This window comes from Lithobates pipiens, unplaced genomic scaffold (assembly GCF_037356315.1).
Source record: "Lithobates pipiens isolate NorthernLeopardFrog02 unplaced genomic scaffold, aLitPip1_a1.2 Scaffold_16, whole genome shotgun sequence".
Taxonomy (NCBI): Eukaryota; Metazoa; Chordata; class Amphibia; order Anura; family Ranidae; genus Lithobates; species Lithobates pipiens.
The window spans coordinates 192,440,212-192,457,463 of record NW_027507748.1 but is presented as its reverse complement, the minus strand read 5'-3'; the positions used below and the strand labels follow the sequence as shown (position 1 = coordinate 192,457,463).

The 17,252-nt window shown below is 40.1% G+C and overlaps 1 protein-coding gene across 1 annotated transcript in view; it reads left to right on the top strand.

Annotated features, from left to right (window-relative positions):
• The first annotated feature begins 1,063 nt into the window (after positions 1–1,063).
• Positions 1,064–17,252, top strand: part of MID1 (midline 1) — a 631,257-nt gene continuing 615,068 nt past the window's right edge. The window contains exon 1 of the mRNA XM_077480854.1: positions 1,064–1,217. The gene's annotated coding sequence lies outside the window, so the exon portion shown is untranslated. The remainder of the gene's footprint in view (positions 1,218–17,252) is intronic.

Sequence of the window (17,252 nt, the reverse complement as noted above, 5' to 3'; positions counted from 1 at the left end):
GGAGTGGTCCTGGCAGAGTTTTGAAAAGGCAGTGGTCGGGCTGGGAGCTGTGTGCCCCAGGAAAGAGCGCCAACAGCCTGCACACATCACCCTGCACTCAGCATTCCTTCTGCCTGGGGGGGCAGCAACCCCGACTGATGTGCTCTGTAGGCTGGCGCCTACCTTGCCTATAGGTAGTGCCGACCCTGAAAACATGGTTACTTGGTAAGACTTCTAATATTATCTTGATAAAACTTGTGTTACAAGGTGCAAGGAGTAGTAGGGACACCTTTAGTGGCCACACTTATAGTGGATAAATATTAAGCAGTACTTTTCCAACTGTAGTAAAGCCTTTTGGGTATAACTTCATGAACTTTCAGGGACTTTGTAAACATTACAATCCAATATTTTTTATGGTCAGTATTATAGGGCTTAAACAAATAAATTTTGCTTGCAAAGAAAACATTTTTCCTTTTACTGGATAACTTTGTGTACAAGTGTTTTCTCTGGCTCTAAGCTTGAACTGAATTAAGGAAAGGATTTCACTTTTGTACAGTAATCTGCATTCCAAAGCTTCGGCTCCTGAAACCAATGAACATTTTAAAAGTCTAATCAGTGTATTAAAAGGTGTATATGACTGTCTGGTTCTGGTTGCGGAGAACAAAGGGGTCTAACGTTTTATAATGATCATAAAAGATTTCACTTTTTAATACTTTCTGCAGCCAGCCACCTTTAGAATCACACCACATCCTGCTGCAATAACTTTTATCATGCAAATACTATGCCAGGTCTCAAGAGGCACTCGTAAAGAAAAGTGTAAGTCTTATTTTACATACTCTCACCTAGAGTTGTGTTAAATCATGTCCCAAAGGCATCGTTCTGTTAACATCTTGTGCACCCGTTGGCACTTGTTGAACTATTCACAGCTAACGTTTTCTCAAGGAGCACATTCCAGGTTTACCTATATATGGAAACCTGGGAGAATGGAGGCAGCTTAAGTAGATTTAAACTGAATGAAACAGACAAGCTAGCACACCCTCCCAAAAGGGAGTGGTTACTGGGCTGGATAGAGTACAGCATTCTGAATCAAACTGTCTTCAGCACAGCTTATTCCTGAAAAACAGGTTCAAGATTTCCAAAAGAGACCTCAAGGATTTTGGGGGGGACCATTAAGCTTGTTCATTTCTCCTTCGCTTCTCTAGACAGAAAACAGCTGAACTATGAAAATGGAGACTAAGGTAAGATGCTGATTACAAGCAAGTGTTTCTGATGAATGATTTTGGATGAGATGTAGCAGAAGTTTTATTTAAGATGAACGTACTGTGTGTATTATTTATAAATGACTGTAGCATCACCCCTTCTGACTACAGTGTATGAAAAGGACATCTTTGTTATCTGACACGCCAGGCTGATAACACTGACTGCTGATGGCTTTTTCTAAAAATGTACTTATGAAAGTCTGGTTTATGTCATTGAGCTAGAACTAAATCTATGCCAGTCACGTTTCAGTGTGTAAACAGAAATCTTTATTTTTTTAATTATATATATATATATATATATATATATATATATATATATATATATATAAAATTTCATTGCACAAGATTTTTTGCTGTTTAATGTTTAGTTCATACAACGTTTACTGGGCATGCAGATAACTGATCACTTGCACAGCTGTAGCACTACAAATAGAAGACACTTGGAAGAACTGTCATTGATCTCTTTGGCTACGACAGGTATTCATAGTGTTTTGTGCAATTTGATTCTAGAATATCCAAAGTCCAAAGAGTAGCATGCACTTGTCTTTGTCACAGGGAACTAGAATAGTGCATACTCAATAAATTAGTATGATTTTCGAAAATGCAGTGAAGTTTGTCCCAAGCACCCTATTATCTGCAGGCAAACAAAAAATAGGAACTTATCTATGATTGGATGCTTGTAGCATCACTTAAATAAATCCTAATGAATGGAGAAAGGTGTATTTTTGCAAGGGGTTTGCATTATGTAAACCTTAGTGCATTAATAATGTAAATATGTGATGATTTTGTAAGCAAAATTTAATTGTCTATATACTGTATGTGCTTTTCTTTACATTTGGGTGGTCCTTTACAATAAAAGTTTGGATTTACCCACCCTGCCCCTTTATGTTGCAAAACTCCAGACAGATTTGAATTTTTTTTTCTATCCCATTGAAACTAATTGAGTGCAATAAATGAACCCACAGTCCCAGGCTAACATAAATGTTACCTCTTCAGGTACGCTTCCGGTACTGAATATGTTCAAAACGAAACAATGGTAATAGCTTCATCATACAGAAATGATTTTGAAGGATTTTTCAATATATTTATCAAATGAGGTGTTAAATATATCTATTTCTAACAGAGTTAAAATCCAAATGTTGATATTTTTTTTAATTTGCAAAAATACTGCTGCAAAGTTTTTCTTATCTTGGGAGTACGATGTTTAAAAGGATTTCCAACTTTTGAATAACTCAGTGATAACTTATTAAATTGCGATTAGAAATTTATGATTTGGCAGCCCAGTGGATAATTAAGAAAGCAAATGTGTGAGTGCAACTACTTGATAAATTCTCAAGAGACATGAACAAAATCTGAAGGAACTGAGCTTAGCCTTTAGTAACTGACATGACCTGAATTCATGTTTTACAGATTTAAGGATTTAGCCAAAATGTTTGTAAGTTAAGCTTAACTCTGCAAACTATTTTAACAGCATCGGCCCTTTCAGGAACTGACTGCTTAATGTAAAGCTCCTTTCAGATATAACATTTATTATAGCTTTAGTGTACCTAGTTTATTATTTTTAAAGTGCTACTGTATAGTCTGGTGGTTATTTAAAGGGCCAAGAAGCTTAACATATAGGTTAGCTCCCGTAAATAAATGACTACTATATTTCCAAGAAATATAAGTAAAGGTTTTTAATATTGCAGACCATAAATTATTTAACATTGTTTTAGCATTTACTATGGAGCTCAGGGTCAATGACGGCTCTATCAGTGCTATCAGTCATTTGAGGCTGGAGATAGGCTGCAGCAACCTTCGGTGGGATTAGCAATCTCAACGTTTGTAGCATGCATTCAAACACTGTTGGAAATTTTTATTTTATTTATTTTTTAACTTTTTTTTTGTGTTATAAACAATTTCATTTTTGTGTTCACTGGAATACCTAATTTTTTAAAATATTACATTTTGTTAACCCTTTAAAATACATAAGCGGTAACGCTTCTTATTTTTAAATTGGAGTTGCATGGGAAAGGCATTTTGGTAGATGGAATCGTCAAACCACAGTCTCCCAGAGTTAAGAAAAATAAAAGAGTAATATGGATCGTCATACTGTAGAATAACCAGGGCATAGGAAAACTGACAAGTCATTCAAAACAGCAGTAGTAGAAATGATTGATGAGCCTGTACTTAGAACTGGGTTCCACTGAAACCTTAGCAACTCCTTCAGCTATAGATTAATGTTTTATTTCATTAATTGTTCCGCTAACTCATGTGAGGTATATCCTGCAGGCTTCAGCAAGTCAATCAATTGTTCTTTCAGAATCTCTAATTAGATTGTAATTCTTTTGTGATTCCTTTAACCCAAAGAAAAATATGTTAAAGTTTGTATTACTGACTTCAATGTTATGTGAATATCTGTACTTGGCATCAGGCTCTATTGTGAAAATTACAACCATATGGTACTGTGCAACTCCTATATGATGGAGGTGAATGTTAATTGGAATATTTAAGTGAAAACATTTGATTGTTAGGTGCTTTCATTTTAAATGTGTTTTTATATTGCAAATATGAATAGAAAAACAAATCTGAAATGAATTAAAAAAAGTTGTGTAGCAAATGTAAAGTTAAAATATTGAATGTAGGATACAAGGAAACCGTTGCTTAAATATAATCTGGTCTTCAGCAGAAGATATATTGTATTGCAAAGTTGATTATTGTAAATGTGCTATTCATTCAAACAGTACTATTTAATGCCTTTCCTAAGGCAGTTCCAGATTTCTAGTGTGTTGTAGTGCTAGAAAGTCTTCCAAGAAATTTTCAGACATTTTCATGTACACTTGATTGTAGCTGTTGTGGTGTGTTCATTTCAGAAAAGTTAACTGTATGAAGCATAATGTTTACCTGGATGTTTATTGCCTCAACACTTGTTGGTTTAAAAGCAGTTCCCAATAATTTTAATGAAATTTGAAATTCTTGCTTTAGGTAGGATCCTCTCTAAATAATGAAAGATTTTTATATTTTTTAATTTGTGCTAACATTTATATGTGTAGTTGAGACCTTTACTTGTGGCACAGACACACGGCATATTCTTAGTCTACCCCGTAGAGCCATTTACACTGGCAGGCCTAATCTGGCCATGTCCAGTTGCTTTTCCGAATGTGCCCCAGTGTTTGCAGCTGTAGTCACTAAAAACCTCTATAAGCAAAATCAAAGCAAATCAAACAGAGATTCACAGATTCACATATACAGTGCTACGTAAATGTATTTTATTGGGGTTTTATTGAGATAGACCAACAAAGTGGCGTATCATTTTGAAGTGGAAGGAAAACGATAAATGGTTTTCACATTTTTTTTTAACAGATAAATATCTGAAAAGTGTGGCGTGCATTTGTATTCAGGCCCCTTTACCCTGATACCCCAACTAAAATCTAGTGGAGCCAATTGCCTTCATAAGTCACCTAATTAGTGAATAGAGGCCACCTGTGTGTAATTTAATCTCCGTATAAATACAGCTGTTCTGTGAAGCCCACAGATGTTTGTTAGAGAACCTTAGTTAACAAACAGCGTCATGAAGGCCAAGAAACACACCAGATAGGTCAGAGATAAAGTTGTAGAGAAGTTTAAGGCAGGGTTAGGTTATAAAAAAAATATCCCAAGCTTTGAACATTTCATGGAGCACTGTTCATTCCATCACCAGAAGATGGAAAGAGTATATGACAACTGCATACCTACCAAGACATGGTCGTCTACCTAAACTGACAGGCTGAGCAATGAAAACATTAATCAGAGAAGCAGCCAAGAGGCCCATGGTAACTCTGGAGGAGCTGCAGAGATCCACAGCTCAGGTGGGAGAATTTGTCCACAGGAAAACTATTAGTCATGCACTCCACAAATCTGGCTTTTATAGAAGAGTAGCAAGAAAAAAGCCACTGTTGAAAGAAAGCTATAAGTCCCGTTTGCGAGAAGCCATGTGGGGGACACAGCAGGAATGGGAAAGAAGGTGCTCTCATCAGATGAGAACAAAATTAACATTTTTGGCCTAAAAGCAAAACGCTATGTGTGACAGAAATCTAACACTCCACATGACCCTGAACACACCATCCCAACCGTGAAACATGGTGGCAGCATCATGTTGTGGGAATGCTTTTCTTCAGCAGGGACCGAGAAGCTGGTCAGAGCTGATGGGAAGATTAATAGAGCCAAATACAGGGCAATCGTAGAAGAAAACCTGTTTGAGTCTGAAAAAGACTTGAGACTGGGACGGTGGTTTACCTTCCAGCAGGACAACGACCCAGGGCTACAATTGAATGGTTTAGATCAAAGCATATTAATGTGTTAGAATTGTCCAGTCAAAGTGCAGACCTAAATCTAATTGAGAATCTGTGACAAGACTTGAAAATTGCTGTTCACAGACACTCTCCATTCAATCTGACAGAGCTTGAGCTATTTTGCAAAGAAGAATGGGCAAAAATGTCACTCTCTAGAATATGCAAAGCTGGTAGAGACATACCCGAAAAGACTTGCAGCTGTAATTGCAGCGAAAAGGTTATTCTACAAAAAATTGACTAAGGGGTGCATAATAAAAATTCACACTTCTCAGATATTTATTTGTAAATTATTTGGAAAACCATTTATAATTTTCCTTCCACTTCACAATTATGTGCCACTTTGTGTTGGTCTATCACATAAAATCCCAATAAAATAAATTTAAAATTGTTGGTTGTAACATGAAAAAATGTGAAAATTTGAAGGGGTAAGAGTACTTTTTCAAGGCCATATCACAAAGTAGTGATTCAAAATCATCAAACTGTTTATGCATTGACATTAAATATTTCAGGGCATGTTTAGATACACTTTTAAAGTCTACTGCACTGCATACAATATATCTATGTCCTGATGGCATGCTTCAGTACAAAACATAGAATTTCTATGAGACTTTATAATAATAGAATGACAAACTGAGACTCACTACTTCCTCATAGACAATTTTTCCTCACATTAAAGTCCAGGGTAGCTTTGGTAACAAATGTGAACATCTCCTAAGCCCAAGGGCAAAGCACTGGAAATTAGGTACTCTAATAACAATCACAGTAGCACCTCACAGTAGCTGGGTCTTTTGGAGAAACAGTTGCGATTAGGCACAGCTGCCCACACATCATTTCTGACACTGGTGGACTTGGCTTTAGAGCACTTGACCACTGCCTCATCAGGTATGGCTTCTATGAGCTTCTGAGGGGGCCAAGCAGAGAAGCGTATCATTACTGGGTATATTCAAGAAACCAGCGAGTTGTGAAAAAATGAGGTAAAGGGGTTTTTGCCCGCATCTGAGCAGTCAGGAGTGGGCTGGGATAGGTTTTAGTATAGTATTGCTCCCTGGGCAAATACCAATATTGGGCTTGTGGCCCTGAGTGGAGATACCTCACTATTCAGACAGCTTTTAGAACAGAATCCATAGTTAGTGAAATACCGTATGCTTGGAAAGCATAGCTACCAGTTCCCTATTCAGGCTGGTGATTCTAGCATAGGGAAATCTTTTAGCACCAATTTCCTTTGTGGCTCTGACCAAATGCTTAGGGTCATAATAGATGCTAATGATGGAATATGTGAAACATGTTTCATAATAAACCATGCCCTTTAGGAACACTTACCTTTCACCATTCTCATCAGTCAAGATGGCACCAAGTCACACTTTGCATGATGCCTTTCTTTCCGGCACAGAGATCTGTCTATACAATGAAAGGGCCGTTTGGCTGCATTTTCCTCCCAGAAAAGGGTTCCCAATCCTCCCCCAATGACAGGGAATTGGGCTCAGTGTTAGGAGTGGTGTTAGTGCAGAATTGGACAGAGGTCCTGTATAAAGCTAGAGTAAAGGATCCAGAGATTCTACACAGATACAGAAATGTATATTAATATTCAGGAAAAAGTAAAAGGTAACATCCGCAGCATGTGACCATTACCTCTTTCAGAATGCAGTGCTTGCTCAAGTTTCAGTAAACAATCAGCAGTCCCAAACACACTGACATGGGAGTTTGGAGTAGGTCTTTAACTTCCTGGCACAGAACTTAGGATAAATTGGACACAGTGTCTCCACAGGTGAACAACATAGCAGAGGAGCATGGGAAGTAGGCTATCAAGAGAATCTATCCTTTGACCATAAATGATAAGTGGGTGCTGCTTAATTGAGGAGTTCTGTGAGGCCAGGATGTTTGATGATGCAATATAGCTATCCAAAATAGCACTGGCCCACAAGAAGTGGGTTGGATGGTGCTGTAAGACAAGCAGCATTAGACCTGAGGACTTTCTGCAATGAACAGTGCTGGAGAGTATTGCATAGAGAGCATAGTTTACAATATCTGGCAATGCAAATTTATTGTTTTATACTGTATATACTTTAAGCATGAGTTCATCTTCAAGTCCCTGATAGCTTTTCTAGTGTTATTAGTCCATTAATGACTGCAATCACAGCAGCAGATATAAGAGCCTTGGATGTACTGGTAATTCATCTATTAAGAGCTTGTAATTGCCATGAATTCCAAGTAAAGTATCACTGATCTTACTAAATTTTCTTGAAGTAATTTTTCTTGAAGTAATATTAGGGTTTGAAGAATTTGTTGAACATTTGATTTAATCTTAACCACTTGCCGCCCAGAGTTTTTTTGGCACTTTTTGTCTACAACTTTAAATCAGTACTTTTTGCTAGAAAATTACTTATAGCCCCCATAAATTATATATATATTATATATTATTTATTTCAATAGCGAAGACCCTAGGGACTAAAATGGGAATTATTGCAATTTCTTACGGCAACAAGGTATTTGCGCAGCGGTTTTGAAATTTTCTGGAAAAAAACCCCCCAATAGTTACCCCAATTTTTTTTGTATAATGTGATAGATAATGTTACACTGAGTAAATAGATACCTAACATGTCACACTTTAAAATTGTGCAAGCTCATGGAATTGCGACAAGCAACATTACTTAAAACTCTCCATAGGCGATGCTTTAAATGCCTATGTCGATGCTCTAAATGCTCTAACATTCGTGGCAATACCTCACATGTGTGGTTCGAATACCGTTTACATATGCATGTGCAACTTACATATGTGTTTGCTTCTCTTTTAATTTTTAATTTTATTTTTTTATCACTTTTTTCCTATTACAAGGAATGTCAACATGACAGGCTGTTCTTATGGAGAGATCTGGGGTCAAAAAGAACCCAAATCCTTTCTTTACATCCCTTGTGTTTAACATTCTAAATACTGTTTGTCCTTCCTTCCTTCCCAGTAAGTACCATTATGCAAAGATGGTTAATTTGCTCTTGCATTTGTGAAAATAACTCTACCATTGTCTGAGCAGTTCTAAGATGTTGGGAATAAATATTTTATTGATACTTAACAAGGCTTATTAACCACTTCAGCTCCGGACCAATAAACACCTTAAGGACCAGAGGTCTTTTTGCAATTTCGCACTGCGCTGCTTTAACTGGTAATTGCGCGGTCATGCAATATTGCACCCAAACGAAATTTGCGTCCTTTTCTTCCCACAAATAGAGCTTTCTTTTGATGGTATTTGATTGCCTCTGCGATTTTTTTTTTTTTGCGATATAAATGGAAAAAGAGCAAAAATTTTGAAAAAAAAAGATATTTTCTTCTTTTTGTTATAAGAAAAATCGAATAAACTAAATTTTAGTCATACATTGAGGGCAAAATTTATTCAGCCACATGTCTTTAGTAAAAAAAATGTCAATAAGCGTATATTTTTTGGTTTGCGCAAAAGTTATAGCGTCTACAAACTAGAGTACATTTTCTGGAATTTACACAGCTTTTAATTTATGACTGCCGATCTCATTTCTTGAGGTGCTAAAATGGCAGGGCAGTACAAATCCCCCCCAAATGACCCCATTTTGGAAAGTAGACACCCCAAGGAAATTGCTGATGGGTATGTTGAGCCCATTGAATATTTATTTTTTTTGTCCTAAGGGATTGAATAATGACAAAAAAAAATAAAAAAATTTTTTTTACAAAAAGTTGTCACTAAATGATATATTGCTCACACATGCCATGGTTATATGTGGAATTGCACCCCAAAATATATTCCGCTACTTCTCCCGAGTATGGCGATACCACGTGTGTGGGACTTTTTGGGAGTCTAGTCGCGCACGGCACCCCGAAAACCAATCACCACCTTCAGGATTTCTAAGGGTGCAAATTTTTGATTTAACTCCTCACTACCTATCACAGTTTCGAAGGCCATAAAATGCCAAAATAGCACAAAACCCCCCCAAATGACCCCATTTTGGAAAGTAGACACCCCAAGCTATTTACTGAGAGGTATGTTGAGTCCATGGAATATTTTATATTTTGCCAAAAGTTGCGGGAATATTACAAACTTTTTTTTTTTTTGCACAAAGTTGTCACTAAATGATATATTGCTCACACATGCTATGGGCAGAAGTCAAATTACACCCCAAAATAAATTCTGCTGCTTCTCCCGAGTACGGGGATACCACATGTGGGGGACTTTTTGGGAGCCTAGCCACGTACGGGACCCCGAAAACCAAGCACTGCCTTCCGGATTTGAATATAAAATGCTATAAAAAACAAACTAACCAGAGTCACCCGTAACACTTATACGGTGATCAGTGGTGAAAGGGTTAACTAGGGGCAATCAGGGGGTTCAAATTTTTATTAGGTAGTATATGGGGGTCCCTGGCGCTATATAAAAACCTGACGGGGAACCTAAATAACTAACTGGCTAACCAGCGTCACCAGTGACACTTATACTGTGATCGCTGGTGAAAGGGGGTGAAAGGGTTAACTAGCAGCAATCAGGGGGTTAAAACCATTATTGGGTAGTATATCGGGGTACCTAGCGCTATAAAAACCTGGCGGTGAACCTAAAAAAATAACTAGCTACCTAGCGACACTAGCGACACTGATGCAGCGTTCAGAAAAATTATCGCTTAGTGACACTGGCAAAAGGGGGTGAAAGGGTTAACTAGCGGAAATCAGGGGGTTAAAACCATTATTGGGTAGTATATCGGGGTACCTAGCGCTATAAAAACCTGGCGGTGAACCTAAAAAAATAACTAGCTACCTAGCGACTGTAGCGACACTAATGCAGCGATCAGAAAAACGATCGCTTAGTGACACTGGCAAAAGGGGGTGAAAGGGTTAACTAGCGGCAATCAGGGGGTTAAAACCATTATTGGGTAGTATATCGGGGTACCTAGCGATATAAAAACCTGGCGGTGAACCTAAAAAAATAACTAGCTACCTAGCGACACATGCAGCGATCAGAAAAATGATCGCTTAGTGACACTGGCAAAAGGGGGTGAAAGGGTTAACTAGCGGCAATCAGGGGGTTAAAAACATTATTGGGTAGTATATCGGGGTACCTAGCGCTATAAAAACCTGGCAGTGAATCGGGGGGGGTTTGTGTGCCTGTGTGTACCTACATGTCAGTGTAGTGTTGGTGCACACTTACTTTTACTCTTCTCCTCGTAGTCCGGTCAAAAAGACCGCCCCGAGGAGAATGACATCACTTCCTCCTTCCTGTGTAAACAATACACAGGGGAGGAAGCTTCTCATTGGCCAGGAGCGATCCAGAGGGGGTGGCCGAAAACCAACGGCCATCCCCTCATCACGGAGCGCTCCTGGACCGAATCGGACCTCCGTAAACAGCGGGAGGGGGTCCGATCGGACCCCCCACCCGCTGGAAGGCAATCACGTAGATGTACGTGATTGTGCCTGCCTGTGCCATTGTGCTGACGTACAATGGCAATACGGCGGTCCTCAAGTGGTTAAAGTGTTACAATAAAACCTGAGCGAACAGCCATACCTTTCTATAAAGCAGAATACATAATTGCCTAATCAACCTATGGGCCTAAATAATTATCATGTCAGTCTTCAGTCCTAAAACAAAAAGATTTTTTAAAACAACTTAAATTGTCTGCAAGTTTTAATACATACTAAGGTTAGTCAGAGCTTTGTCCCTTAGAAACTGGAGAAGGAGGAGATAGAGCACCTTAACCTAAGGCTTTGGCATATTATATATATTTAGATTGGTCCAGCTTGGACTGATGTAGCTTTGTATATGGCATACCTGGCCGATGCTGCTGGAAGCTGGAAATCACTGAAGTAGACTCCAGTGATCTCCACTAGCTTCTAAATTTTGCATGGTATTGCCATAAAAAGTGTTTGAGGACCTGGATCCTGCCCCAAGGGAACATGTATCAATGCAAAAAAAAGTCGGGAGCAGTGATTTTAATAATGCTTAAAGTGAAACAATAAAAGTGAAATATTCTTTTACTTTTCGGGCCTGGAGGGCACATGTTTCCTGTGTTTAGAACAGTCCGAGAGCAAAATGACAATTCTAAAAGAAAAAAAGTAATTTAAAAGTACTCGCGGCTATATTGAATTGTCGGTCCCAAGTCATTGAAAAAAAAAACAGCATGGGATTCCCCCACAGTCCATTACCAGGTCCTTTGGGTCTGGTATGAATATTAAGGGGAAACCTGAACCAAAATTGGAAAAATAAATTGCATGGGGGTCCCCCCAAATTCCATACTGGGCCCTTCAGGTCTCGTATGGATATTAAGGGGAACCCTGTGCCAAAATGTAAAAAAAAACGCTGTGGGGGTCCCCCACAAAATTCATACCAGACCCTTTAGGTCTCGTATGGATATTAAGGGGAACCCTGTGCCAAAATAAAAAAAAAATGGTGCGAGGGTCCCCCCAAAAATCCATACCAGACCCTTATCTGAGGGTCGCAGGAAAAGGGGGCGGATGAGAGAGTACCTCCCTGAACCATACCAGGCCACATGCCCTCAACATGGGGAGGTGGGGAGGGTGCTTTGAGGTAGCCCCCAAAACACTGTGTCCCCCATGCCTCATCTTCACAACCCTTGCCCGGTGGTTTGGGGGTCTGTGGGCTAGGGGCTCATTGGAATCTGGAAGCCCCCTTTAACAAGGGGACCCCCAGATCCCGGCCTCCCCATGTGTGAAATGGTTACGGGGTACCCCTACCATTTCACAAAGAAAGTGTGAAAATGGTAAAAATGACATGACACGGCTTGGGATAAGTCCTTTATTTAAAAAAATAAAATAAAATGTCAGATAAAGTCTTCTTCTTATTCTCTTGCTGATGGACTGAAAAAGAAAGAAAAAAAACATGACCGACCCGCCTCCATGGGAGGCTCCCACTGTATGACGCATCTTCGCTTTGACAGTTCTTTTATAACTGAGGGCGGGGCCACACAGTGACATTCCCGGGTGACCCCGTCCCCTCCGATGCACAGAGACTTCCCAATCGCTTCTTCTAGGGGGTTATCTGAAGTGAGGAGGAGCCGCGAGAGTAGCTGGGAGACCACCGAAGTTGAGGATCAGGGCCACTCTGTGCAAAATGAACTGCACAGTGGAGGTAAGTATGACATGTTTGTTATTTAAAAAGAAAAAAAAAAGAGCCTTTACAATCACTTTCAAACACATCAAGTTTGAAGTCAAAAGCATATCAATGGAAAATGTGATCACGTAGGAAACCCAAAAGGCGTAATGACATGGCGCAGGCTCAATACGATCTGACATATTTCATCCTCACAGACATCATCTGGGGCATGGTATATACATAGTTATATTGGTCCAAGCTGGACCCATGTAACCACGTATACCCTGCCGGTGCCTTGAATTGTTCTTTAAGTATTATTGCTTGCTTTGCAGGAAGGCATTTGTGTTATGCTTTAAAATAGTAACTTCAGTTATATGTACATTGTTATCAGGCTTGTTATTTTAGGCTGAGGGACATCACTCATATATTTAGTTACTGTTGTTTGTCTGTCTACTACAAAGGTAGGCAAAGCAGCACGCAAAGCCTCTTTTGCTAGCATGAGACTCCCTCCCCCAACAGCAGAGTAGTGCAGGGAAGTGACAGTAAGACGCGGCTTCTGCCGCACTAATGCAGAATTCTCCATGCTGCACCTGCACTGAGGAGGAGGCACTGTACCCCACACATTGTAAAAGGTGGGAAACATTGTTTGGTTCTCTAATTTTGCTATAGCTGCAATCATCAGCTCTTGTGATGGGAAAGAGATTGGGTTCAGTTGGGTGCAGTTCTGCTGAGGGGGGTGATCCCTGTTTCCAGGAGGAGATGGACTGTGATTGGCCACTGCTAAAGTCAATCACAATCCTGCTAGCCCCACCCACCATCTGGAGGAAAATGACTCGCTTGGTTGCCACTGACAATCTCAGAAAGAAGAGATTTCACTGATTGTGGTTTCTCAATCAGGTGACAGGTTGTGGAATTACTGTTGAGCTTCTGAGGACTTTGTTGAAATATATATACTACTACTACCAACCTGTGAACTCTGCATCACTTACACCTGACCCCTGAACTTTGCATCACTTATTTCTGAACCTTTGCTTCCCTTACTACTAAACCCATTCACTCTGTGTCACTTTAAGCCACAGCCAGTATTCAGTGCAATGAAAATTACGCCCAATGTTTGCTGCGGCTCCGACACTTTTCCTCAGCTGTGGGACCCCAACTTATGATGTTGCACACAGGCCCCCTGCTTTCAGAAAATTCCCCTGACCTGAGCTCCTCATTGTGCATCCATTCCAGATGCTTGTATGTGATGTCACATACAAGCACGTGAGCTGGATGTGAGAGACAGTGGGGATGAATGTGCCAGGACAGGTAGATGTGTCTCATCTCTGCTTCCTTGCACCAATATGTATATTGTGCAAATCATAAATGAGAAGAGGTAACAGTGGTGGAGCAGATGAACAGGAGGGTACAGTGGTAAGGCAGATGAGCAGGGTGGGGGGGGGGTTCAGTGGTGGAACAGAAGAGCAGAAGGGTACAGCGGTGGGGCAGATGTGAAGGGGGGTGCAGTGGTGAAAAAGATGAGAAGGGGGTTCAGCAGAATGACAGATAAGCAGGAAGTTACAGTGGTAGAACAGATGAGCGGGGGGGTTCAGTGTTGGGCAAAATAAGAAGAGGGTTACATTGTTGGGACAAATGAGCAGAGGGTTCAGAGTTGAGGCAGATGAGAAGGGGGTTCAGCGGTGAGACAGAAGAGCAGGGGGGTACAGCAGTGGGGCAAATGTGAAAGAAGGTTCATTGGTGGGAGAGATGAGCAGGTAGATTCAGTGGTGGAGCAGAAAAGCCGGCAGGTAAAGAGATGGGGCAGATGTGCAAGGGGTACAGCGGCGGGGCAGAAGAGAAAGGAGATATATTGGTGGGACAGATGAGCAGGGAGTTTCAGTTTAACGGGCAGAAGAGCAGGGGGAACAGGGTTGGGGCAGAAGAGCAGGGGGGTATACAGGTGGGACAGAAAAGCAGGGGGTACAGAGGTGAGACAGATGTCCAGGGGGTACAGTGGTAGGGCAGATGAGAAAGGGGGTTACAATGGTGGGGCAGATGAACAGATGGGTTCAGTGTTAGGACAGATGAAAAGGTGTTTTAGCAGGGCACAGAAGAGCATGGGGCTACGGCGGTGGAGCAGATGTGCAGGGAGGTACAGTGGTGGGATAGATGAGCAGGCTAGTATAGTACAGTGTTGGGATAGATGAACAGGGTAGTATAGAACAGTGGTGGGGCAGATGTGCAGGGTACTACAGTGGTGGGGCAGATGTACAGAGACTTACAGTGATGGGGCAGATGTGCAGGGGGGCACAGTGGTAAAACAGATTTGCAGGGGGGTACAATGATCTGAGGTGTGAAGGTGCAGGAATTAGGGCTGATCTGAGGACAGGAGGTGCAGGATGTTAATGTGTCACTATTACTCAAGTAGTTTACAGCATTTACTTTATAAACATTTACTTTATAAACTTTTTTTATTATAAAATCGGCACGCTCAATTTCTTTGAAAACATTTTTCGGCACACTGTGCTCAAAAGGTTACCTACACCTGGTCTACTACAATCTATTTATTGTTACAGTTGCCATCTGTGATCCAATTAAACATTCAAAACAATGTAATTATTTTGCAGTTATAAATGACAGCCAATTAAATTCCCTCTCCTTGTTTAAATGACTGCAGGATTTGCATTGTGTATCAAAATGCAAACATTTTATACATTTTGGATTTATTGCTGGAGAAATTTACCCTCCCTATTTGTCCTGGCTAACACAAATCTGTGGGATCCAAGTTCTGAGATTTAGTAAGTAATAAAACTACTGAAAGGTTAAAGCCAATTTGCTATTTAAAGAAGTCCAGCCAATGCTTTTTTGGCCATACTTCTCCTTTGGATCACAGGAGTGCAGTTCGTTCTGCATTCCTGTGACTCGTTTTCAGCTAACATCACTCAGCTGGTCCAGGCTCAGGAAAGATCCTATCCATATGGTCAGGATGCCCCCAGAAGTCTGAACTGGCACCTGGCTCAGTCAAGGATCCACAAAAGCCTGAGCCAGACCCTCCTGCCCCCTCTCCCCCCCCCCCCCCCCCACAGCCCAGTGCTTCAGTGAGTGCTGGAGGGGAGAGCAGCGACGTCACGGCTCTTCGCTCAGAGTGGATTGGTAGAACTGAGTGATCAGTGGTGTTTGACTGCTCAGTTTTCACTGCAGAGTCAGCGGGGGACAGATGCAGCATTTGATCAGTGCTACATCCACCTAGGTGAGTATAAATGTTTTTGATTTTTTTTTAATCCCAAACTTCTCTTTTAAACAGATACCTAAAATAAAGGATTAGATGTAAGAAGGTAGATCATCACCTCTCCTGCTGCCCATGCTGCTGATCTCTGCAGGACTAAGAAGAAATTGCCCACATAAGTATCTTCAGAAACTGACCCTTCTTGGACTGTGGTATTCCTATTCCCTCTCTGCTCTTAGTGGGTCTATGTCCTATATTGATGCAGGGGTCAATGGGAGGAATCAAAGAGTGCAGACTGACATTCCCAAGAATGTTGACTTTTGAAGAATCTTCAGCAGGCCAATTATTTTTGTGCCCATCAGTAGCTTGGACAGTAGCAATACACAGCATCCCATCTGAATCTATCCTCTACCAGTCTTATTTCAGCAGAGTCGTTTTTGATTATTTCAGGTTACTTTCTACATGTTAAAATATTAACTTTTTATTGAATAAAGCCGATAATGTTTATTGTATATTCAAGTAAAGAAGAATAGATATACCATGAAAGAACATTCCTGTTCAAAAATGAAAATATTATTGGACAACAGCCATTACATTCCTGAGGTATTCCAATGAAGAATGTTCATTTCTGGGGTTAAACTATTTCTTATGAAACCAAAAGTAGAATTGTAGGTTATTTGTTTCAATGATTGATCTTTTTTTATTATAAAACAATTACTGTATTAAAAGTGATGTTAATATAAGCCTGAACCCACACAATTTCTCTGTCTTTGAAATAAATATGTACAATATGCGGACTTGAAAGCAGACAATGATAATTATCACTACAATTCTGGCTGGCAGAGAAGCCACAACCCTTTTTAAATAGGAAATTAAAATTAGAAACATATTTGTAGCAGTATGGCCTGTGGTGTAACGTAGTTCTTTGCGCACTTGGTGACAATATTTTATTGATAAATGAAATGAAAGCTCATGTATTTTAGCCATATTGCTTCGGTCATAACTCTCAAACACTTCGAAAAGATGACCGATATTCTGCAATGATGGAAATGCTCTGAGTTTTTGCCAAGTTTTTTTGTCGTGGGGCCTGGATTCATTTTTTTTCTACAGAAAACTATTTCCAAAAGTCCAAATGTATTAGTGAAATTTAAAGTGAAATTTTAAAATACACTGGGAATCCTATGCAAACATGTTGTGTCTCAACAGGCTTGTAGTATGTGTGTGCGTACTTTAAAAATCACATCTAATTAGTGAGACCTGAAACAAAACAGAACAAGTTCGGGAGAATAGCTTCAATTTTAACACATGACTGAACTGGAATGTATAGTAGAAACTGTATAAAAGTATATGGAGCCCAAGTGTGGGGTAGAGGAGTACTCCCCAAGATGTCTGAAGGTACTTCTATGTTATTACTACGAATGGTCCCTTAAGAAAGGTTTCATTG